General features: G+C 38.6%; 1 protein-coding gene across 1 annotated transcript in view; it reads right to left on the bottom strand.

Moving 5' to 3' along the window:
- Window positions 1-12,946, bottom strand: part of astn1 (astrotactin 1) — a 2,273,142-nt gene that overhangs the window by 1,160,345 nt on the left and 1,099,851 nt on the right. The gene's annotated exons all lie outside the window — the stretch shown is intronic.

The raw sequence follows: 12,946 nt of genomic DNA, 5'->3' as shown, positions 1-12,946 counted from the left end.
TGAACCGTACAAAACATTCAATTAAACAAAACAAGTCTGTCACCAGGAACCACCTATCATGAGAAGGAAAACTGCACTTGTCAACTGCTCCTTTCATCACTGAGACAAAACAATTGTTACTTGGTTGTGATCAGAATGGCTAGTGTGTGCATGTCACCTTTTCAATGGATTGCATTTCCCCAAGTAACATTATTAAACCTAAGCAGATCCTGACCCCAATTCCCTTCCTAGCAGCAAGCTTCACTGGTAAAAAAAAATAATAGGTGTACTGATTACATGATTCAGTGACTGAGCACTGAATCAAACAGAATATAAGATAGAGGTCTAGTTACATTGCTCTAGCAGAATGTGTCTCCTTGTCTCATACAACAGTGTGCAGGAGCAGAACTAAGGGAAGAGAGCTGGGCTTGGTGTTTTGCTCCTGAAGTCTTTGGGCCCTCAGATGCAGCCAGGCTGATGAAATATGATTCTGTTCTCTCTGATTTTTTTCATGTATCCAAAGTGATACAAGCTTGCACTGTCTTAATCCAGTTCCCATCAGGGGAAAAAAAAACTGCAGGTTGAAACTGCTCATAATTCTGCATTAATTGGGCAGCCTTACTCAAAGATTCCATTGAGATAGCTGATGTGGGCTATGGAAATTCACACTAGTGCAGTACATAACGCTCCTCTGAAGTTAGGAGTTCAAGCACATCGTTGAGACTGTCTACAGAAAGACTGATAATTCCTCTAACACATATTACAACTGACCTAAACTATAAATGTTTGATGCTGACACTGGTTGCAGAGAGAGAAATGTTCTGTTCCCTAGCATTGACATCACTCACTTTGATGAGCAAAAAATTCACTGAAAAAAATAAAACGATATCTGAATGTTGTAATTGAAATAACAGGCAGCAGATCTGCAATATGTTTGCACTTCAAGCTCAAATACATGTTTGGATTGTATTGTATTGAAGTGACATTGTTCACAAATGCATTCGATTGAAAGTGCATATGACGCTACCTATAATAACACTGTACTAGCATTATGACCAGATCGTGACTGTAACCATCTCTACCTCTCTGTGGGTTCCTTGAAATGATTCTCTACTAGCACCTGACTGCATTTGTATCTCTTTGGCTTCACAGTCATTACAGCACTACTTGTATTGATTCTGTGTGGCCAACGCCAAACTGTAACATAGTTATATTATAACAGGTATTCAGTTTTATTAAGGATAAAGCTACATTCAGTATAGATTGAGATAAGAGGTAAAACACAGTTCTGAGATTAAGACCCTGTGAACATCATAAACGAGGGAAAACAATGTGGGATTCTAGATCAGATTTCCTGGGCATCCTGTATCATTCATTATCCATGGATCAACATTCAGTGTTCTTCAAATTTAGGACTTGAAGGATCCAGAATCAGACTCCCGTGAGTCTGGTGGAGCGTTACAGTGCCTCCCAGTGTGTTGTGGACTGAAGTTACAGGAGTAAAATTTGACTTCGGCTGTAGCGCAAAATGGGCGATAGCGAATTGGCAGCCCATTTTACACGCCGCATGATTTTCTTTTCCATTGAAGTATTTTCTATTAATATGGGATGCCAGTTTGCTAGGATGCAGACTTATAAATGTAATTCTCCACATACTATTAAATGGGAGGACTTAGTGGAGCAAAAGCTTTTCCCAAAAGCGTTATTTCAACAAAGGATTGGAGACGGAGAGATAAAACACATAAGGAGTGGAGATGCTGTTACTCACAAGCTGGTACATTGCCTTGTTTTTTAATTCATCAAAACTGGAAATTAACTTGCCCGTACCTAATTGTGGAATGTGAATTTCCTGACCTCAGCTTGTATATTATCCATAAATTTATTCAAATACACTTTTTTTTTTAAGATGTAAATGCAACATGGTACTTTGTAAAACCATTATTCTTCAGCTAAATTGCTCTGTTTAATTTGGAAACACATGTAGACTTGAATTCCGATTGAAAAGCTCCAACTAAATCTAAACAAACCCAAAGAACAAAGTGATGGTAAACTAAATTCAGTCTAACGCAGAATATATCCAACATAACGGTCAAAAAAAATATTCCTACTGGAATCTCAATGTCCTAATACACTGATGTGGCTTATGGTAGATCAGGAAGGTCCTGATTCCATCTGTGGTTTATACTGAGTTGATTTGATCTCAGCCTAGGCATTAGGTAGTGGTGCTACATTTGCCTTAAGTGTCCCAGAGATATGGAAGGGATGGCAGCCAGAGTTACTACACATAATTGCTATCCAAAGACCTTTGCTAGAAATTGTTTGCCTGTAAATAATAAAGACAGGGCCAGCTGTAATGGCCTTGATGGTCCGATAGTCTGCTAACATTGTTTGAGCTCACACACCAGCTTACGTGAAGTAGTAGAGGGTTCTGAGTGCCCACAAAACCTTAGCCAGCATATGTTACATTCAATAAAGGTGGAAAATTAACATGTACACATCAAACGTTAGAGGCTATGCATGTACTTTCCAAGCTATAAAAAATGTTAGTGCTGAAAAGCTTAATCACAGCATCTCACAATACAAGTGTGTATAATTTTTACATCAGTTTACTGTTCAAATCCCTTGCCTCGTATACAAAGGATTAATGAAACATTGTAAAGGTTACTAAGGAACTAGTGCTCTCCATTAACAGTTGGTAATAAATGTCATTAATGGATAGCAATCAGAAAATAGTCTGCTGACACTATTGATGCTCACTCATTAAGAATGCGCGCTGGAGGACTGTCAGGGGCAGGGACCATACACTAGTAGGAGGAGAGGAGAGGGGAAAATGTTGGAAAAATAAGTAAATTAATGTCTGAAACAAGCCCCAAATCACGTTCAGTCAACATCCCATGCACAGAGTTAAACTGACAATTTAAACATCACATCAGCTAACTCAGTGTATACATGAGCACCAGATGATTGCAAATCCAGTGAAGATTTAATCACTGGCTGCTGTAACTTGCTAATTTGCTCAAGATCAACATTTAAAGAAAGTGACTAAACAATGATCTCAAATGAGGCAGAGCATGCTGCCCAGCAGTTTCTAATGTACCCCTAGGCTGGAATCCACTTCTCATTTTATATAATTATCTGAACAAAAGAAAACTGGTGCTTAACAAATGGAATTTCATGCAGTGATATTAAAATCCCAGACTGAAGAGCACAGCAAATCCAAGTAACTCTCAAAAATTGGGCCTCAGATTCCAATGCCAGGATAAAAGAATAGGTTTAGCAATGTAAACACTGGGACCTGGTATACAGGCACCAATTTCCATGATCCAAATTAAGTGAGCACCAGTGTAAAAATGCCCTTTAAAGAAATCATGTAATACAAAGGGGGCATAAAGCATCAGGCCTCTATAGACCACTGTCATGACTTTTGGTTAGAATTACAATTGTTTTTTTTCCCCAAGGCGAAGGTTTTCTTTTTCTGAGAAGTTTAAGTGCTTTTAAATTTATTTATTGTTCTTCACGAGTGTTATAAAAGCCTGACCTTACTCTCAGTTGTGCATTTTTCTGGTCCTGCCAGTTTGAGGTAGAGGGTTGCTCGATATTCTCATGCTGCAATTAGCAGGCCAGCAACTATTTTGTTTAGGTTACAGAATTATTTTAAAGAAAAAGTGATTCTGTGATATCCCAGACCCCTCGGGCTGTGGAAACCTTTCCATTTATTTTGGGGGACGAGTGCAATTGTACTGACACCACAGTCAAATAACTATGCAGTTGTTGTAAAGTCACTATCAGCAACTTTATTTTCTGGTAGGACCTTCCATGATGGTTGGGACAGGTGTTTGGAGGCCAGTGATTGGGTGTCAAACTGCCACTCGTACCTCTAAACTACTGTGGCACCCAGTGCCACACATACACATGTCAAAACTGATCCCATTTGACCTCTTGTCTAGAGGATGCTTGAAGGAGAAAATACACCTGATATAGCAATACCAATTCCTGACAACATAATTAAAATTATTTGTCTTAATTTATCACACTGATCTTGAATTGAAGAAAAGTAACAAAAACGTAACAAAAACAAAATCATAATCCTGTCAGTTTAGAAAGCAATGGACAGCAAAGGCTTAGCGAATTGTATTATCTGGATGATGCCATCAAGGGGCAGCATGTAGATCAGAAGTAGGAGGGAGCCAAGAATCGATCCTGGGGGGACTCCAGAGGTGGGAGAAGAAGCCATTGCAGGAGATTCTGTGGCTATGACTGGATAGGTAACTGTGCATCTATTGCACGTTAGTAGCCTCTTGTAGCATGGCACCCTTAAAAGTGACATACATCGAAAGTACCACACTCAAAAGTGTTATACATCTGTAGGGCAAAAAAAAAATCATGATTAGTAACTTAGTGATTGTGCCTATTGGAGCCAAATATCTAACTGACTAAACATAAACAAATTAAAAGCAGCAAAAAGTATCAGTGACAAACAAGTAACCAGCAGAACAACAATCAAGTACCTCTTTCTTTTTGAAGCTTCTACTCACAATCCAGCATGTACCATTAAACTGACAAATCAAATCACTCAAACAATTGTTCTGAATTCTTTCAGTGGCCGTATTGTTTCCTGAGCTAGTGCACCGTATACTTAAATCTAAAAAGAGCAACATTTTAAACAAAAAGCATATTAAACCTAAAATAATTCTGACAGACCCATAACATTACTGAAATTCTGATGGAAATTCCTCCAGTTAAGTTTTGTGCCAGAAGACTACCCTCTGTCAGGTGCCTGTAATTTTGGTTCTGCCCCATTCCCAGAGCTTCCAAGCTTTCTTAAAGTCACACGCCCCATTATTTCCTGGACTTCACTCAGATGAAAGGTCAATGCCTCATTGGATTTCTGCTCATGCTCGGCCTACCAAAAGTGCCTGAAGTTCAATATCAGCCCCACTGTTCCATCTCTTTCAAATTTCAGCTGTTGCTGAGCCTAAAACTAACCCTCATCCTAAACCTCCATCTGATTGTCCAAAGTTGTGCCTCTTCTCAGCTGCCTGATTCCAAGAAGTTGTGCTTCTCCTCTTCCACCCAATTCCTCAAAATTGTGCCACTCCTTTCCGGCCCAATTTCTAGAAGTTGTGCTCCCCTCTCCCATTCAGTTCCTGAATGTGGTGTTGCTCTACTCCTTCCCGATTTTCTGAAGTTATGCTCTTCTTCTCCTCCCAGTGTTATCTTGATTCAGTTGGTAGCACTCTCATCTCTGAGTCAGAAAATCACAGATTCAAGTCCCATTCCAGAGAGTTGAGCACAAAATCTAAGTTGACACTTCAGTGCAGCACTGAAGGAGTGGATTGGAGATGCTGTCATTCGGATTCGAGACCTCGACCGAATGTTCAGGTGGACTAAAAGATCCCACGGCACTATTTGAAGACGAGTATGGGAGTTCTCCTAGTGTTCTGGCCAACATTCAGCCCTCAAACAGTACCATCAAAAACAGAACACAGATAAGAGAGAGGAAGTAACAGATATATATATATATATATATATATATATATAGAGAGAGAGAGATGTAGAAAATGATAATTATAGTGTTGACATCAAAAGATGATTTCTGAGCCAATAGGGAAAGACAGACTGACAAAAAGTAGGAGATGCAAAGTGTGAAAGAAACAGCAAGAGATGGAGACACTAAGAATTAGAAATTGAGAGGCAAGCAGAGACAGTTACAGGAAGAGAGAAAAACACATTTTCTTTTTTCTTTTTGCCCGCACAGATTAACTGATATTAACTGGTATTTACGTTAACAATTAGTCAATGAGATAGGAATCTAGGTGCACCACACAACAAATTATTAAAACATAGTAGGCCAAATCTTGCTGGTGCGGGACATCTCGTGACATATGCCGTTAGTTAGACATTTTCTTGCACCCTTCAGTTCGAAAATTTTTTGTGTTGTAACTTGCTGGAAATGCGAGGGCATCGGGATATCTGGGACCTCAGTGAGCAATGGGACCAACAGTCTATCTGCTTAACTTAATGAGATTTAAGGTTTGAGAAAGAAACAGAGGAACAACAGAGGAGGGTGAATCAAATACAGAAAGAGAAATATAGAGACAGAAAGGAAAAGGGTTGGATTAAAAGAGACAGAAAGGAAACGGATTGGATTAAAAGATAGAAAAAAAGTCAGAAATGAAAAGTAAGAAATTTTTAAAAATTTTTTAAATCTCTAAGAAGAATTTACTACATGCAGGAATGAGACTGAACAGTCTAAATTGTTCCCCTCATGGGCCAGAGAGGTTGATTGGCATCGCATTAATAATTATCACATCGTTAAAAGGATACTTATGCTTTCAATTACCAGTCCTAACTTTCTGCAGCAAATTTAATGGGCACTTAATGTGCAAATCCAGTATGTTCTTAAAAATAATGGGAAGGCTGTGTGTGAAGCAAACAGCGGAGTGATGTAAATTGACCAGCAAGTTCTGAAGATTCGCAACTCACAGTGTATCTCTTAATCCCCAGAACTTGCTGACCAATTTGTGTATTAATAACGGCACTCATCGTTAACACGCCGTTATTTTTCCAGCAAGATTTGGCCCATTATTTTCAGGTCATTGAATCTCTAGATCTGTCTCAAAGTCCTCACACCTGAATACATTAGGTAAATAGTAATGTTCACTGAATAACTAAAGTCCATACTATGGTCTGAACCATGACTGGTTTCAGTATCAGTAAAAAAAAATCTGTTGCATAATTTCTTGAGTAACCAGTCTGTAATGCAAGATTTTAATAACTACTGTTGAATGTACAGGTTTGTTTTATATGTCTGCTTTTCATGCACCATAGATGATTTTTGTTTTTTTTAAACTTAACCTAAAATTGTTTTAAATGTTGATTTTTAAAATTTGCAGAACTATAACTACAGCTTATATTTAATGGGCTTCATTACTGTAACAAATCAAGGTAGCTCAGTTGGCTCAACTGTGGACTGGGTGCCAGAAAGGCTTAGTTCAAATGCCAGCAGGGTTCGTGCATCATTTCAAGATGAACAAACTAACTATTGCATCTTAGAATATAAAGGAAGGCAAGAGACTGCAGAAACTGTGTGCAGTGTTTTCCACACTGTCGCAGTGTCATCTTCAGAAAGTCCCATATCTGTTGCCAATAGAGGCAGTGATCTACAACACCTCATCTGGTGATGATAAGTCTCTTCATGTCACTAGAATATTAGCTCTGCTTTAAGCGTCACAGTATAAGCTGAAAACTGACTATTAGGCTCTTGTGCAACAATCTTTATTTGTATTCATTGCCAAAAGTGAATCCCATTGGCAGGCCTTGTACCTCCCACAAATTGAATTGAAACTTAAGTCTTGTGGTGTTATATGTTATTATTTTTTACAGTTACAAAATTTTAAAAAAGCATATAACTCAATATCACAAAGTGAATAAATACTCAACACTCGCCCAAATGGCCGTAACAACACTCAAGAAGTGCAACAACATCCACAACACAGCAATCTCCTTGATTGATGCCCCTGTCTTTGGATTCAATATCCACCCCTCCACAAGTAGCACATTTTGGCTGCAGCAAGTACTGTCTACAAGGTGCATAGCAGCAACTCATCAAGTTTACTTTGACAGCACCTCTCAACCTCGTGAGCTGTATCACTGGGAAGGACAAAAGTAGCAATGCCATGGCATCACCATTACTTCCAAATCCCCCCAAATCGTACATCATCCTGATTGCTATTTCTTCATTGTCACTGGGTCAAAATCTTGGAATTCCCTAACCAGCGTCACTGTGGAGCCACCATTAATACAAGGACTGTAGTGGTTCAAGAAGGACACTCACCACCACCTTCTCAGGGCAACTCAGGATAGGCAAAATAAAAAATAAATAATTTGAAGCAGGGTGGAGCTTCATTTTCATCACAAGCCATTTCATTGAACCTGCTGGCAATTTTCAGTGTAAATTGATAGTTACACCTAGGGATTACTGAAAGGCATTAATCAATTAAAATGTATAGAAACTTTAAATATAAATTATAACAGCAATATGTATATATAGTCTTACATTACATTAGCATATTCTGCAGGTGTGTAACATGGGCATTTTATATAGTTGTGATATGCAGGTATGTCATATGAATTTATTACCTAGCTGTATTCAATCGGAATATTAGTGGTTAATGAAATAAAATTTATGAATACAGTGTGAAGGTATACTTCATGGGAGCATTGTGTATATATAATATACAAGATCTATTATATAAATGCATTATCATTATATATTTATATAATTATCATTTTTACTCACCATTGAACAGAACATTAAAGTAAATATTAAATTTAAGAGTCTTTCTGAGCATCCACTAAACAGACCTTTTGAATCAACAGCACAATTAATGCCACAAAGGTATTTTTATAAATGTATGGAGAGTTTAGGAATAAAAGTTCTTCTTTGATCAAGATATTGAAAAAACACTTGAGCACATAATTTAGGCTGGCACTCCAGTACAGTAGTGAGGGAGTGTTGCTCTTCTAGAAGTGCTGTCTTTCAGATGAGATGTTAAACCGAGGCCCTATCTGCCCTCTCAGGTGGATGTAAAAGATCCCAAGGCAGTATTGAAAGAAGAGCAGGGGAGTTCTCCCACCGTCCTGGCCAAAACTTATCCCTCAACCAACACCTAAAACAGTTGATCTGGTCATTTATTTCATTGCTGCCTGCTGTGCACAATTTGGCTGCCTCGTTTCCTACATTATAGCAGTGACTACACTTCAAAATTGGCTGTAAAGTGTTTTGGGACGTCCTGAGGTCATGAAAGGCACTATATAAATGTAAGTCTTTCTTTCTATCAACTGAAAAAAATTGGCCTCTTCCGAAGGCTTATAACGAGTTACAGTTTCAGGAATACCACTTGCCCTTTGGTAACACATCCAAGGAGCCTGGACAGTGAGTGTCAACAGGCTATTTGACTGTGGATGCATTCAATGAAACCCGACATATGAAGAGTTCTGTTAAGTGGACAAAAAGCTGAAAGCCTGCCCTGATGTACTCGTTGTTGTGACCTGAAACATTTGAGCTGTTTATACTGTTAAGGGAACACTCTTTTGGCCATATTTCACATTATCTACTTATCTTTTTCCAACTATCAATACTACTATGGTGATTGGTCTTTTGAAATTTTTCCTCTTGGTTTTTGAAAGTTACAAATACAATCTCCTGCATGCTCTTCCTTCACCCTGTATTCTCGCTGTGTTGAAATCAAAACTCATCACACCAACTCTTATTCTTTCCCATGGCTTACAATTGAAATTCCATACTTCACTCACTCCTCTCTGCTTCCTATGTTCTATGAGTATTTGAAGCCAAGCTTGGTGCCACCTAACTGCTATTTCTTGCATTATCTTGTCATCTCTGCTGCTCTTTTCAGCCTTGTTGGGGCCCTACATCCTATGGATCTTGGCCCTTCACAGGTTTCTCAATAAAAAAGACAATCTTGCATTACACATGAAAGCAATTAAGAAATTCTACAACAGAAATTTTATTACTGACATTGTACTGTAAATTATTGATATTTTGTTTTAAACTTCTGAGGATAAATTAGGATGATCAGCATGGATGTCATTAAGAAAACAGCAAGATGACAGATATAGACTGCGCCATAAAACAGCATCAGTGTTCAGCTTGCCTCTCCTGATTAAATATAAACTGGAAGTCAATTAAAACCCCAGAAACATAACCTATCAGAACAGGAGAAAGCTTTAATCCATCTTTAATTCAAATTAAATGAGGTTTTATTGGGTGTCTCTCTCAGCTAATTGGGATCTTATTCACCGTGGATCTCAGTGTGAATGCTCCAGTGTATACTGGCTTATTCTCTTTGGAAAGAGAGGCATTGGGTTGTCCAAATGAGGAGAAAACAATACACTTCTGATCTATTCCTTAATAAATTCAAGGCATTCTGCTGATCCTCAGTTAATTACTGTACAAAATCAATACGCTGAAAACCCTCCATTTATCGAAATATTACTTTAATGATAAGGGTGGCAGTCTCTCCCCTCTTATTCTGACCTTGATAACAAAAAAAATCATATCACTGCAGGAACAATGAGCTTTCAGCCTACATTAATTATACATTTAAAAAAAATTATACTATCACAATTTTGCTTCTAAGGAAGCAAAGCAATTAACTATTCAGTATGCAGCATTTCAATTAAGCACAGACGATCAGCATCATCAGCTTCAAACATTAATAATTACAGACCAGGAAAAGAAGACATTTCTGAAGTGCATACTTTAGTCTTTGGACAAATCGGTTATAGGATCTCCCAAAAACATTCACTTTAGGCTTCAGAAAAAAATATTTCATTTAAACAAGATCTCTTTGATGTGGATGAAACTTTAGAGTTGATCTATATTCACTAGGAGCAGATCTCTTTATTGTGTGGGGTTGTTGTTGTTTGCTTGGCAGGTTAAGGACTGTTCACAGTATAACTGTGTGAAGTTCTTAGTTCTCCAGAGGTTAAAGGGTTAAAATTTTGTGTGCAATTTTGAAGAGTTGCTATTCATTATATAACTATGGAATTCTTATTTGTTCAAGAGGGTGAAGATAATTTACTGCGTGGGATCCCCATTTATTCAGCAGGATAGTCACTACGTAACTATATTGAATTCTTGTTTGTTCACAAGTATGGGTTACTCATTGCAAAGGGTTCCAATTTATTCAGGGTTAAGGGTCACTTACTGTGTAACAGGCTAGAGTTTTTGCTTATTCAACAAGGTAAGACGAACTCATTAATTGTGTGGAGTTGCTAATTGTTCAGCAGGTCACTCGCCGAGCAGGAGTTCACATTTATTCAGAAGGGTAAGGGTTAATATTTTTCATACATTGTTCAGTTGAACACTCTCTGTAAACACATTCATGAAATGATTTGTTTGTAATAATTTCCATTTGAGGAGATTTATAGGATATCATGAGAGGATCAAGTAAAGTCCCGTGTAAACTCCAGCTATAAATTCAAATTTGTGGCAAATTCACCACTAATTCTCTTTTAAACTAATTGTGTAATTGATTCAGACTTATTTATTCTAATTTTACCTCAGAATAAAACACTCACTTCCAGGAATCAGTTTGAAACTAGCTCTGCAGCATTTTGATTTGAGTGAATTTAGTGTAAACAGTTTCATTTGGATTTCAGCTTTCCTGCCACTTCTACAACCAACTTTAATCATGTTCAATTCTTGACTTCCCTCAATCTTCTTTGTGCAATCTGCAGGCTTTCGGAACTCAAACTTGACATCAACTATCCACTATTACTCAATTTATCTGCTCTCCTCTTTTCAACTTTGGTTTCCTTACAATATACCTTTCCCCTTGACCTAGTTTTCACAATTTAATAAAAAATCTGTCCGACAGGAATTCAATACAGGCTAACTCATGTCCCAGATCAAGGCAGAGGCACAGAGGGGAATGAATTCAGTCCATGTCAAAGTGATTCCAAGTGAAAGGGATTCTGCCTGATTTTTGAGAGGTCAACTTCATTTACATAGTATGGGTGAGCTACTGGCATATTTCTGTTTGTTTGTCTCCCACTCTTTAATTATTTCTGTCTTTGTCTTTGTGACCTTCTTGCTCCTGTTCCTCCACTGCCTCTCACAGTTTTTATCTCCTTTTCTCGATATGACTGTCTCCCTTTCTCTCCGTATGTCTCTATTCCTTATCTATGGTTCTCACCTGTCACAGACAATTGAAATCAGGCTCAGGACACCAAAGCTTTGATTGCTGCAGAAACAATCTCGTCTTGGCTTGGGTACAAGGGACTGGGAAGGGAGGGACCGGGGCACTCTAAACTTCACACAGGCGCACAGTTCAAAGATATCAAAGTCCAGATGAGTGGGGTCATTTAGTCCATCTAGCTCAACTTTCAATGGAAACCTAATCATCACAGCATCCCTCTTTAATAACTCCAGTGTTTTTGCCTCCATTGCATAAATCTTTGAAGCTAGCAGGACAAGTTGATAAGGCTGTTAAAAAAAAGCATATGGGATGCTTGGCGTTATAGAGGCAGAGAGTACAAAAGCAAGGAAGTTGTGCTAAACCTTTATAAATAACTGGTTAGGCCTCAGCTGGAGTATTGTATCCAATTCTGGGCATAACACTTTAGGAAGGATGTCAAGGCCTTAGAGAAGGTGCAGAGGAGATGTATTAGAATGGTACCAGGGATGAGGGACTTCAGTTATGTGGAAAGACTAGGATGCTGGGATTGTTCTCCTTTGAGCAGAGAAGGTTGACAGAAAATTTAATAGAGGTGTTCAAAACTATGAAGGGTTTTGACAGGATAGGGAAAAATTGTTTCCACTGGCAGGAGGGTTGGTAACCGGAGGACACAGATTTAAGATAATTTGCAAAAGAACCAGGTGGGAGATGAGGGGGATTCTTTTTATGCAGCGAGTTGTTATGATCTAGAATGCTGTGCCTGAAAGGGTGATGGAAGCAGATTAATAGTAACTTTCAAAAGGGAATTGGATATGTACTTGAAAAGGAAATATTTGCAGGGCTATAGGGAAAAAGCAGGGAGTGGGACTATTGAATAGCTCTTTCAAAGAGTTGGCACATGCATGATGGGCTGAATGGCCTCCTTCTGTTCTCTATGATTCTATGATTCTGCAGTGATCAGAAGATTATTCCAGGTATTAATCACTCTTTGTGCGACAAGTAGTATGCCACCTGAAGACGCAGAGGGGTTAAATTGGGCCATGTAGCGCACGTTTTTTAGGCCTAAGCCTCTAAGCCTCGAAAATGGGGTCCAAAATGCGCGTGCACACTTCTGATGGGAAGTGCATAGGACGCCAACTTGGCAAAGGGGTTTGCGCGCACGTCTAATGACCGCCGACAACATGCAGAGCTGGGAGATTATGAGGCGAATCAGTGTGCACCGGTGATTTGAAGGCACCGCTGCTATTATGGAAACTCCACAC

This window comes from Heptranchias perlo, chromosome 9 (assembly GCF_035084215.1).
Source record: "Heptranchias perlo isolate sHepPer1 chromosome 9, sHepPer1.hap1, whole genome shotgun sequence".
Lineage (NCBI taxonomy): Eukaryota > Metazoa > Chordata > Chondrichthyes > Hexanchiformes > Hexanchidae > Heptranchias > Heptranchias perlo.
This window is presented reverse-complemented; position numbering and strand designations above follow the sequence as displayed.